Here is a 12,844-nt window from a genome sequence, read left to right on the forward strand (position 1 = left end):
CTTTGGATTGATAGGTGGTTGGGACACGAGCCACTATGCGAAACATATTCAAGATTATACGCTAACTCAACAAATAAACAAACTACATTTGGAAGGATGGACAATTAGCGAAATAACAATTGGGAAATGGAACTTGAAGTGGAAGAGACAATGGTTTGAATGGGAGGTAAACCAATTAACCATTTTGAAGCAACAATTGGGTACTAAAACTCTCATAAGGGAGATTGATGATTGTTGGGTCTGGGTAGACAAGGATTCACAAAGATTTACTCTTAGTTCAGCTTGTAGAAAATTGTTAGATGCCACTATTTTCAAAGAAACAATAGAGTTTGATAAATTCTGGAAAGTTAAGGCTCTTCCTTCTGCTCAACATTTTGCTTAGAAAGTTATCTTAAACTAATGTTATTGATATCAGATAGTGGAACATATCAGCGACTCAACAAATCTTTATAAGCTATAACAGAAATCAAAACGGATTATGACAGAAATATTGTGGTAAAGAAAATATAATACCACACATAATTTTGATGTAAAAGTAATGATATTGAAGTATTTGATCATTAGCCATTATTTTTGCTGGAAGATAAGTATTTTTTTCTTTGCAAAATAACTATAGTAAAAATAGAGAAGTAGAAAAAAAGAAAGAATTGGCAGTGGCAGTGGCTGGCGATCGATAGCGAGATTAGCGCAATGGCGGGCAGTTACAAGAGTTGATTCTAGATGTAGTATCGTTGAAAAGGGAAAGGTTAAAGGATGTTTACTATTGTAGTAACTTAGGGTAAGAGAGAATATGTTTTAAGTTAAAGAAAATTTACTGCTATAGTAACTTAGGGTGGAAGAATAAAATAAGACAATAGCACTAGGTAAGGTTAGATCAAACAAAATTTTAGAGGGCCAAGCCCAATTTTTAAAACTCTCATAAACCAAAGGATGCAATTAGGGTTTATCCCTTCTTTGCCTGCCACTTTCTCCCATGTCACTGCTGCATGCTCCCATCTATCCATCTTCTCTTCTCTTTTGTTCAAGTTTCAGCCTTTTTTTTTTCAAGCCAATTTTTCCGCATGATGGTTCCACCACCACCAGTTGCCATGCCAAAAGTGGCCACCATGGACCGTCACAGAAAACTCGATTCGCCTCCGCCTTGTTATGGCAGCAGGCTAGGAAACTTTATTGATTTCTGCCATGGCACCGCTATGGCCGAAATTCAATAACACTATCTTAAACAAAGAGGTTACAAAAGATAATTTGGGTAGAAGGAGAATAAATATAACTAATAGATTATGCATTATGTGTAGGTTAGTTGAAGAATCCAGTAGCCATTCATTCTTTACTTGTGATGTGGCCATGGGAGTGTGAAATATGTGCAACAAATGGGTGGGAGTTAGCAATGTGTATCATTTCATGCCAAGACAACACTTTAATCATTTTTCTCTTTTTGGTTTAGACTGTAAACAGAATAATGCACAAAAATGTATGTGGATGGCATTAGTGTGGGTTATTTTGAGACAAAGAAATAACATTATTTTTAGAGGTGTGGAACGGTCGACATTATAGAAGTGTTTCTCGTTACACAACTGAAAACATGAGGATGGATAATTACTAAATTTCCAAAAGCACAATTTACTTACTCTAATTGGTGTCTTAATCCTTTATTATGTCTAGGTAGAATGTGATTAATGTGAATGTAGGCATGCAAAGTATTATTTGATTTTTAGATATAATACATGCATGGTTCTATATTTCCACTCTACCTATTAGTGTCAAAGTTTTTGCTCACTATGACTCTAAGGCTACAACTTTGTGTTTTCTTTTGAGGTAAAAACTGGTGGATGCATAGTGCGATAGGCTTATAAGGAAATAAAAATTACAAACATTGGTAATTGGTTGTGGTGGAAACTATCTAAGGAGGAATGTTGGTAAACCAATGTATACACAGATACCTGCAGGAGCTGAAATGTATCCACAGACTTTCGTTGACAGACCATGATGCAAAACATAATTTTGCAGATTATTTTATGAAGAAACTTTACACAAAATATTTGTGTAAAAATTTAGGTTGGACTGTCAAGGCACAATAGATTACATTGGCCATACTACAACAAGATTTAACTCTGTAATTGAGTTGCTTGTATTTATAATTGAAGTATGTCTTCATAGATAAATATAGGATAAGACTTTTTAATATATAAATACATTAAATTATGAATTTATATTTATATTTATATATGGATTGGAACAATGTTCCAAATATGCACAATAGATTACATTGGTCATACTACAACAAGATTTAACTCTGTAATTGAGTTGCTTGTATTTATAATTGGAGTATGTCTTCATAGATAAATATAGAATAAGACTTTTTAATATATAAATACATTAAATTATGAATTTATATTTATATTTATATATGGATTGGAACAATGTTCCAAATATGCACAATAAATTACATTGGTCATACTACAACAAGATTTAACTCTGTAATTGAGTTGCTTGTATTTATAATTGGAGTATATCTTCATAAATAAATATAGGATAAGACTTTTTAATATATAAATATATTAAATTATGAATTTATATTTATATTTATATATGGATTGGAACAATGTTCCAAATATATATATATATATATATATATATATATATATATATATATATATATATATAAAAACAAACTAACAACTACCAGGTTTTAGATAATCATTCAAACAACCTTATAGACATTACAAGAATGCTCAAGTCCATATAAAAAGCATTAGAACAAGGTCAAGAGAAAATTTTGTTTATATGAAAGAAAGTGATGTTATTATCAAATACGAAAGGGCCAATACTTGCCTGATTATTGAGGTTAAAAAGGAAGGAAGTGTTGATACGATCATAGAGTTTCCCACGCTTTTCTGCTTCTTTAGGAGGGATTAATTCACCCTTGTACTCTCCTAGGCAAACATTTTTCTTAATTGGATTCTGAAATGCATTATCAATTAGTTAGGAAAGCATGCTATCACAGTATTTAAAAAAAAAGGTTAAAAAAATGTCAACCTTTGCGAAGGCTCCCCATCCTACGACATCTGACTTCGCCAAAAGAATCTAATAGATATCAGGAACATAATGTAAGATACTCAAATATATATCACTTTAATCATGAATGAAATACAAATAATTTAAATAATAAAGTAATTATAAAGTTTTTTATTTCTAATTTTCAAAAACAACTTAGTTTTCAAAATAATTCAACTAAAAAGGTTAATCAACCAATTGGAGGAGAATGACGCAAGGCACAAAGCAAAAGTGAGGAATTAAGTGGAAGATTGAATCTCTCAACTGTTTCTATTTTTTGGTTTCTAAAATAATGTTTTAAATTTCATGGATTTTGGTTGTTGAGTAATGTGAAATTGTTTAGGAAAAATATTTTTTTTAAACCAAAATTTAAAAGAGAATAAGTCTTTACTAACCCTCTCTTTTCGTCCTAAAAGAATATTCATATTTCCGCATTTACTGTCTCCACGTCGAGGTGGCTCCCCTAATGAACCATCGCCGCAACTGTACAAAAAATATCACATTTATAATCTTGGAAAATGCAAATCAACTCCATCGACTCAAAGTTTGAAGTGGTTAATACAACTATTATGAATTTAATTGATAGTATTTAAACAAATGAATATCTTCTGAAACCAAGATACATAGACAAAATGAATTGCACTTATTACACTGAACTCAAAAGTAGTTTATCTCAATTGAAGTGAAAATTAGTTTATATGAATTGTACTAAATTATTTTTTTCTACCAAACTATATTGCATTGAATTTCATTAAATTGTAATATGAATTGAATTTTACTGATATGTACCTTAATCTATTTTCAAACTACATTATTTTTTATCTGAAACTGCAATATTTTTGAACCAAATTATTTATGAACTTTTTTGGAATTGTATTGAATTTATTACAAAACCTTGAAAAGGAGAAAAAATTAACATTCAATGTTCAAATTCAGCTCACTCGACCATATTCGGTTGACTCCACCAAATTTGATCGATTCTGTCGAATTTTTGTCGGGGCCAATTGAGTCAAATTCAACTAAATTCCGGTTGTGGCCGACTCAGTCGAATTGAGCCAAATTTCAACCGGGACTGACTCGACCTAATTTAAGCCGAGTTCAACTTGGCAAAAGTTGTCCAATTTTTGGTTGGGTTTGACTCGACTGAATTCGGCCAAATTCAACCAAATTTTGTTCTCGGTCGACTTAGTCTAAATTGACCAAATTTTGGTGGTGGCTCACTCGACCATATTCAACCAAATTTTGGTTGGAGACGACTCGACCAAATTCGATCAAAGCTGACTTGGCCGAATTTGGTCGGGATCGACTCAGCCAAATTCAACCAAATTGTTGACTTTGGCCAAATTTCGACTAAGGTTGACTTGTCCAAATTCGTTCGAATTTCAGGTAGGATCGACCTGGTCAAAATCAAATGAATTTCGGTCGGGACCAACTCAGTCAAATTCGACCGAATTTCGATCGGGAATGACTTGATCAAATTTGACCAAATTTTGGTCGTGATCGACTATATCGTATTCGACCAAATTTCAATCATGGTCAAATTTGATCAAATTTGGATCGTGGCCGAATTTGGTCAAATTGGATTGTGGCCCTACCTAGCTCATCTCGACCTTTGGTCCGAGCCAACCCATCACAACCTTTGGTCCGACTCTCTCCATCTCGACCTTCGGCTCATGTGCTACTATATGTTTCAACAACAAAGTAGTTTTAAGTTTATAAACAAAACTACAATTCTAAATTTGTCTATTCCAACCTTCAGCCTATGTGCCTATGTACTATTATGTGTTTTATCAACTAAGTAGTTTTAAGTTAGCAATTAACTGAACTACAATTTTAGGGATTCAATTTTTAAAATTGAACCATTTTATGGTTCAGTTCAATTTTTATTTTAAATAGTTCAATTTTTTTAATATAATAATGTACATTTATTTGACAGTTTACTTAAGATAGGTTAATTTTGCCCGAATACATATGCAAATGTTCAATAGACAAAATTACTACTGTATTTTTTGGCCTCTAAAAAATATGCAAAATATGATTCACGTTCTTGAATTAACATATGCTACCCAATTATTAGGATCAAACTATTTACCTTAGTTATGTCTTTCTCAACAACGTAAAGTAAAATGTAGGAAATATATTAAAAGAAACAAATAGGCAAGTAAAATTAAGTTAGAGATAAAAAAAAAATGATATTACCTAACCCAACAATTTCGACAGACATCTGGGTCGCATTCACGATTGGCTGCAAAGCACGGACATAATCGACTTCTGCATTGACTCTTAGTACAATGACATCCTCTGAATCGATTTGTGCATATCTTCGAACACCTAAAAATAGAAAGAAAAAAAAAAAGTTTATGTTGAGAACGCATTTTCATGGTTTGCTAAGCATGGATTTTTGTAATAGCTTTCTGTCCACATGTCTCTTGTAGCACTCCAAGAATAATCTTGTTTCTTTCCTTTTGAGTTAAAATACTTAGGAAAAAACATATTAAATAAAGATCACCCTTGTTGGACATGAATCTTTAAATTAGATACCTCAAAAAGATTGTTAACAAAGTACTTTAAAAAGGCCAACATATGGCCATGACAAATACAAAAATATACTTGTTGCAATTGAATATTCAATATAGATACCCCATAAAGATTGTTAACTAAGTAATTTAAATTGGGCAACACATGGTCATGAGAAAATTAAAATACGGTGCAACTGTTGCTCTATTTCTTTAATAGAAAGAAGGATTAGAGGACATAACTAAATGAAAATTCACATACCCACAATATTTTTCACAGCAAGTTCCATTAAAAAGACAAGAGCATTTCTTTCCACATATTCCTTGACATCCACAAGGAGTATATTGCTTATTGCTCAGGTTTTGCCCATAAGCAATTTTTCTCCATCTAGGGGGCAGACCAGCAGACTTTCGGGAATAGTTGAACTTCCTAGGTTTTGACTTTTTCCGTTGTGATCTTGATCTTGATGACATTTCTAGGTCCTAGCAAAGTACCAAGATTAAAGTACAAAACATCACAAAATTATGTTCAAAGTTCAAAAAACAGAACATTCAGCGATTATGAAGTTCAGTTTGACAAGTGTGATACAAGAAAACGCCCTCCCCTACTAGGAAACACAAAATACAAAAGCCCCTAAATAATTATAATTAAAAAAAAATCAACTACTGAAGTTGATGTTTATCTTGCTATTTGAGCAAGTGCAAGACATTTCAAAATACATTAATAGTGTTTACCATTAAAATTTGTTTACGCAATAAATGGTACTATAATTATTTTACATAACATTGGTGGAAGAATAAATTTTCCATCATCATCAAACAACCCCCACATCTCCAGAAAAATGATTAAGTAGAAGAAAACACAAAAGATAAGGAAACAAATGCTTGTAACTCTCACTGTCCACTCTGCATTGATCTTTTCATTTCTATCCATGATTGAATTTGTTGTGGATCGATGGATCATTGACTCTCCACCACCAAACATATACCTAGCTACTTGCAAGCAAGTCTTCAAGCCAGGAAATAAGGTACCGGCTATAAGGCAACTGCAAAGCGTGAGAAGCACAACATAAGCAAAAACAAACAGATAACAACCATAATTTGTTAAATATATTAAGGAAAACATGTTTAGAAAATGTCTCATTGTTCATGATTTTAGGATTAACATGATCCAAGTGTTTTTTAAGAGTGAGAAAACCCCATACCTATTTTTTCCAAACATTTCTACTCCCTTAAAATATAACTCTCTCTCTAGAGATGTCCAATCTGAGTCACTTATCATCTCATCAGTTTGCACTTCCTTTGAAATGGACATCTCATTAAATTCTATCTCTTTGTAAGATCTTCTCGTCCATTCATATCTCTTTTGTACCGCTCACTATTGTCAAAGCTACCAGAAACTGGTAATTTCTTTGAAGCATGTTCACCAAGACTTCCCAAAGATGCACCAGATGTTGTGTGATTTTCATTGTCACTAGCATCCAAATTTAGTTCACTGTAATGATTGCCCATTTTGATAATTGTATCATCTGAGGTTCTCTTCAATTCACAAGAACTCTGAGTCTCATTAGGAGGCACTATTGTCGTGTCCTCTTCCATTGGTGTAATTCCTTTATCCTGAAAAGATCAATGAGCTGAATTTTTTAAACGAAATCCCGGCATCCTTTAACCATGAGAAAATGAAAGGGAGATCAATTCACAGCCTTGCACATTGTTTTTTCATCAAACATGTAACAGAAGTAGATAAGGTGGTGCTTTTGCAAGTATATCTGAACATCTAATTTTCTTAAATGGATGGAAAACACTTATTATCGAAGAATTTATGACAATTCAAGTTAAAAAATTACTTTTTATTAAGAACGCATCCAAAAATCTATTTAGGAAGGGATAATTTTGTTTTGCTTTATAATATTTAAACGTCTGACATATGATAAATAACATTTTGACAAATAATACTACAGCAAAAATATTTATTGCCTTTACACATACAAATAAAAGTATCTGATAATGATAATAATAGAAAGTCCTCAAATTCTATAATAATGATAATATATAAATACATATATTTATAATATGTTTATTGGAAGTCACATTTACTAAAAAACAATTATTAATTCTTGTTAGGTTTCATTAATGTTTACTGACCCTTATTAATAGCTATTCAAATCACATGAAAGAATAAAAGGGAATAAAAGTAATTCAATATTGCTAATTTTAATAAAAATAGTATCATTGCACAAGTTAATTAGAACAACCAAGAACAAGAAGAATACCAGAAGGTAACATTGATCACTGCATGGTTTCCTACCACCTTCAGGTTCAGAGCAGACATGTTTTTCGCTCTGGGAAGTAAATCGTCAAATTAATTTATTGATGGAATTGGGAACACATTAAATTGAAAAGAACATAAAGCATTTCTACTTACAAGATGTATTAAAGGTTGATCAGTGCCATGGAGAGCACAGTCAAAGATCTGCTCAAGAAAATTGTAAAAGCATACATAGGTACAAAATATTTAATATCATATTAAACATCATGAGAATGACAAGAATCTTAAGAAGATAATGTTTTAGTCTGTACCAAACATCGACGACAGAAGATTTTCTCAAAAGTTCCTAAAGTGCCACCCAAACTTTTCTCCAGACATATTCCAATATTATTTTCACATCCTTTACAATGACAATCTTTAGAATGTTGATCCAGACTCTCCATATTCTTTTCCTTTAGTTTTTCATACCTCTCCTGCACATTTTAATGAAGAGAAAAAATCTCCAAAACATAAAGATGATGATTGTTCAAAATATACATGAATAATTAAATAGGATTAATGAGAATCAAATAGATATTCATGTCCTTAAGTTGCAATAGATTACCTGAATTTGTGAATCTTCAGTATCAACAATCTCTTTAATGATACCCAATACCTCCTTAGTAGACCCATATTCCTCGAGTGTCATCCTAATATTCAAGAGTCAAGATAGTAATTCTAGAATAGAGAAGCTTCAAACATTTGAATAGAGCAGAAAAACGATACCCAATAAGTATAAAATTTGGTATTCAATTTAGATATCTTGTGTGATGATGATAAAGATCTTATGTCCTATTTCTTGCGGAAGGAAAACCACAATAGGTCCCCTATTTTGTTCAGCAAACAAATATGAAATTAAGAATTTATATATGACCCACAATAAAAATTTCAGTAAGGATCTTCAGCTCTTGTTGTAATTCCCTTTTTCTTCATAAACAACTAGAACTACTACATGCAAGTACAACATCCACATCTTAATTTACCTCAGAATTTGGTCTTCAGCCTCAGTGAATTCATGTTTAACATCCTTGGTATTTGGTATCTCTTCCTCATTATCACTGCATATCATCATTTCCCCTCTATCTGGGTCAAAGTACATCTGGTATTTTCCAATAACCGATTGATCTTCAGCCATTTTCTCATTTCTGTTCAGTGATGAAAATTTTGAAAAATCAAAAAATACAATCTGCAAACGAATTTATCAATAATATTTTCTATTTTAAAAGAAAATATAAATCAAGAAGTGCGTAATTTTTTCCAATGACAAAAATTGTATTGGACATCTATCTGGACAGAAGATTAGTTTATGAAACCTCAATGTCAAACACACCTGGCCACATATACCCAAGCCGTATATTGTGGTAGTTTTTCCTCATTTGGAATCCTAATACTTTCTGCTGCTGATATGTCCACATAATTGAATTGATCCTCCTCTAGTGTAGCTTCAGGGAACCCATTGAATTTACATAAAGGATTGTCAATTTTCATAGACAGCTTATTGACGTTTTCCCCTACCTGCAAATACTCATTCCCTGATAATACTCCCTTAGTCGTTGGAAAAGCAGGCTCAAGATTCCTCCAATGTCTATGAACCTTTTCCTGTGGAAACATAACTCAAATTAATTTCATTCTAATTAGCAGAGTATTCAAAACGAGTCATTCTCAATTAAGAGTGTACTAAAAGGGGGCAGGCATGGACCTTAGCCCCCTTCTCAGGCTTTATATGTGTATACATGTGGTCATACATTTGTGTTCATAATTGGTTGATTTGATTAACATGGACAACGATACAATTTTATTGCATTAGCAAGATTGGATGACTTGCATCCCATATTAGTCTTTTATGTGCTCTCTGTATATGCTATTAATAAAGGTTAATGAAGATTAATGAAACTTAATGATTGACTGTTCTCTGATTCTCAATGGGTTCAGCTGATGTGTGCTAGGTTTTTTAAGCACAGAACTCAATTAAATAAATACGAGTCTTGTTCTCTGTCTCCTTCTTTGGCTAGATTCATACCTGAAGTTCATGATGTAGGTTGGGCGTTAGGAGATGGATCCCATATTAACTTCTGGAATGATGTGTGGTGTCGGGATACCTCGATTTTTGTAGCACTTCATAACCCTACTGATATTAGCCCTAAGCTATCTGCTATTGTAAAAGATTTCACATGCTCCAACTTGCTACAAGTTCCTGGGAACCTTTTGCAGAGATTACCGGTTTTATGTGATAAACTTTCGGGCTTTCAGATCCTTGAGCAGCAAGATCAAGTCATTTGGAGGCCTGTTAAGGACGGGATATTGATTTTCAAAATTGCTATATCTCATGTAAAATCTGATGCTGTATATGTTTCTGGTAAGAAAATGATTTGTCTCCAACGATTCCTCTATCTAGGCCATTCCTTCTTTGGAGATTTGTGCATGACAGAATGACTATTGATGAAAATTGATGTAAAAGTAGATGTATTGTGGCCTCTGCGTAGTCTCTGTGGTGGCATGGAGATAACTTCTCAACACATCTTTTTCCACTTTAGGGTTGCTTCACGGTTTTGGAGTTGGTTTAAAGATATTTTCACTGGAACTGCAAATCTGTTTCCATAGGTAATATCTTGAACTTCCTTCCTTCCTCACGTCATAATCAACTGGTTGTTGTTACCTTATTGAAAGTGATTCATATCATATGGTTGACTTGGTACATGAGGAACTCTGAGATTGGCCCATAAAGCATTATCAATTGGTCAGACTTTTTGCGGATACTAAGTTGGAAATGGCTACCTCAGGGTCTTCTTTCTGGGGGTACAGGGTTGTTTCTAAGGATGATTTTAGAGTTCTATAATTTTTTTATCCCTAAGTGTTCTCCTCCGCCTCCTAAAATTGAAATTAACTGGTTTCCTCCTTCAGATGATTGCATTTTTCAAGACATTATAAGTAGTTTCCTTGGTGGCTTCTCAACCTACATTGGGGTGGATTCTGCACTTGTACTGAAATTTTAACAGTTATGTTTGCTTTGGAGCATGCCGAAAGATATGGTTGGAATAATTTTGAGCATGAATGCGATCCATAGTTAGTACTCTAGGCTTTCAATGAGGAAAATATTGTCCCTTGGCGCCTTCGTGTGAGATGGAGAAAATGTTTACCTATTTGTTTTTCTATGATCTTTCATTTTCAGGGAAGAAAATTCTTGTGCAAATAAGTTAGCTAAGCATGGATTGGATAATAGACTTAACTTTGGTTGGTGGGATCATGTTCCTAACATAAACAACTATTTTAGAGATAGGTTTAGTCTGCCTGTTTTCAGGTTTGTGTAATTTTTATCGTGAGTTTTGGTTTGATCCAGCGTGATTTTCGTTTATATTTTATTCTAGATGTGCTGCATATGATAGGTAGAGCTTGAGGTGGCACCATTGTTGGGGTGTCCTGTCTCTGTGATACTTTTGCTCATCAATTTTCCAAAAAATTAATCGTTTAGTTGTAAATGTTAAACATGTTTTAATTTGCACTGTTTGTTTTAAACTTTAGGCATTGTCTAGTTTCCCACAAAACAAAACAAAAAGAGCTAGATACTAATTCCACAAAATTAACTAATAACATTGCCGATGATAAAAGGGACAAAAAAACATTTTCAAGAATCGAGTCATGCAATTGTGAACTTAGAGGACTTTTCATTCTAATTTTTCATTTTCTAAAAATTATTCTACGCAACAAATTCACACTACTCAGTAACCAATTCCTGATAGAGAATCTATTAACTTACAAAAAAATAGAAACAATTGAGAAATGCTTTCTCATATTTTATCTATTCATTGAGAGTGCATGGATTGGTGGTCCAGGAGACATTTTTTTAGAAAATACAAATCTGCTCAAGAGGCAAGTAGTTTTGAATATGCCAGCAAATAAATTTAAAAAATGCAAACTTCTTTTTAAAAATATCAAGAAAAAAACCCTTACTCTAACTGATAATCCTCTCTCGGCATGGTATTTATCTGTCAATACTCTAATCTTGGTCTTCAAAGATCTTCTAGTAACATCTATTGCTGACTTTCCATGGTGTTTCTGTCAATTACAGCACAAAATAGTCTTACAAATATTGCTCTAAACATATAAATAAATACACGTAAGTCCATATTTTTCGCATAAAATAAAATAAAATTAAATTAAATTAAATACAATCTGCCTCCACAGTCTGGTGTTTGGCTGCGGCAGAAAAGCACGCCAAAAATCGTCAATAATCAAAGGATGTATCAGTAACCAAAAATCGACCGAATTTCCCAAACTAAAATGTCACTTCGACTATTTGTGCGCACAAAAATAGAGCGACAACGGTTAATTCAGGCTTCGATTTCCAATTCCATACATGCAAACACACTATCATTTGAGTTCAATTCTGAACCATCGTTGCGATACGATTTCAAATAAATGGAAGGAGACGAAGAAGACAACACAATAAAACATCTAAATGAAAGGAATTAGAGAAAATGAGAAAACAGAGAGTCAAGAAAGGGATACGAACTTGATGTTTGGAGGCACAGCTACGAGTTTTGTTCACCATGGTTGCACACAAAGATTGAGGAGAGGAGAAAAATGGATTGGTGAAGAAGATGAGAGGGAAGTGATGAAATAAAGTGAAGTAAGAATAACTCTCTTCAGAAATGAGTTGTCATACCACAAACGTTGCATAATATATGGTGCCGTTTCATGCGCGGCTTATTATTATTATTTCCTTTCTACGTACTGCATTGGGACCACCACTCTCAACTCCAACGTTTTTTCCCACCCAAATCCACGTTTGTTTGTGCTTATTTAAAAATAAATAAATTATTATTTGAAAATTAAACATTTTTCTAATTATTTAATAAGCAAATTCCAGTTTTCTTTCTCAAATAACTGTTTTTTTTTTAAATGATTATCTCCAAAACTCTTATTTTAAGTTTAAACAAACTATAAGTGCAAGGATTTATAATTTCAG

The 12,844-nt window shown here is 32.8% G+C and overlaps 1 pseudogene; it reads right to left on the reverse strand.

Annotated features, from left to right (window-relative positions):
• Positions 1–2,701: 2,701 nt before the first annotated feature.
• On the reverse strand, positions 2,702–12,510 carry LOC114174618 (annotated as a pseudogene).
• Between the last annotated feature and the right edge of the window lie 334 nt (positions 12,511–12,844).

This window comes from Vigna unguiculata, chromosome 2 (assembly GCF_004118075.2).
Source record: "Vigna unguiculata cultivar IT97K-499-35 chromosome 2, ASM411807v1, whole genome shotgun sequence".
Taxonomy (NCBI): Eukaryota; Viridiplantae; Streptophyta; class Magnoliopsida; order Fabales; family Fabaceae; genus Vigna; species Vigna unguiculata.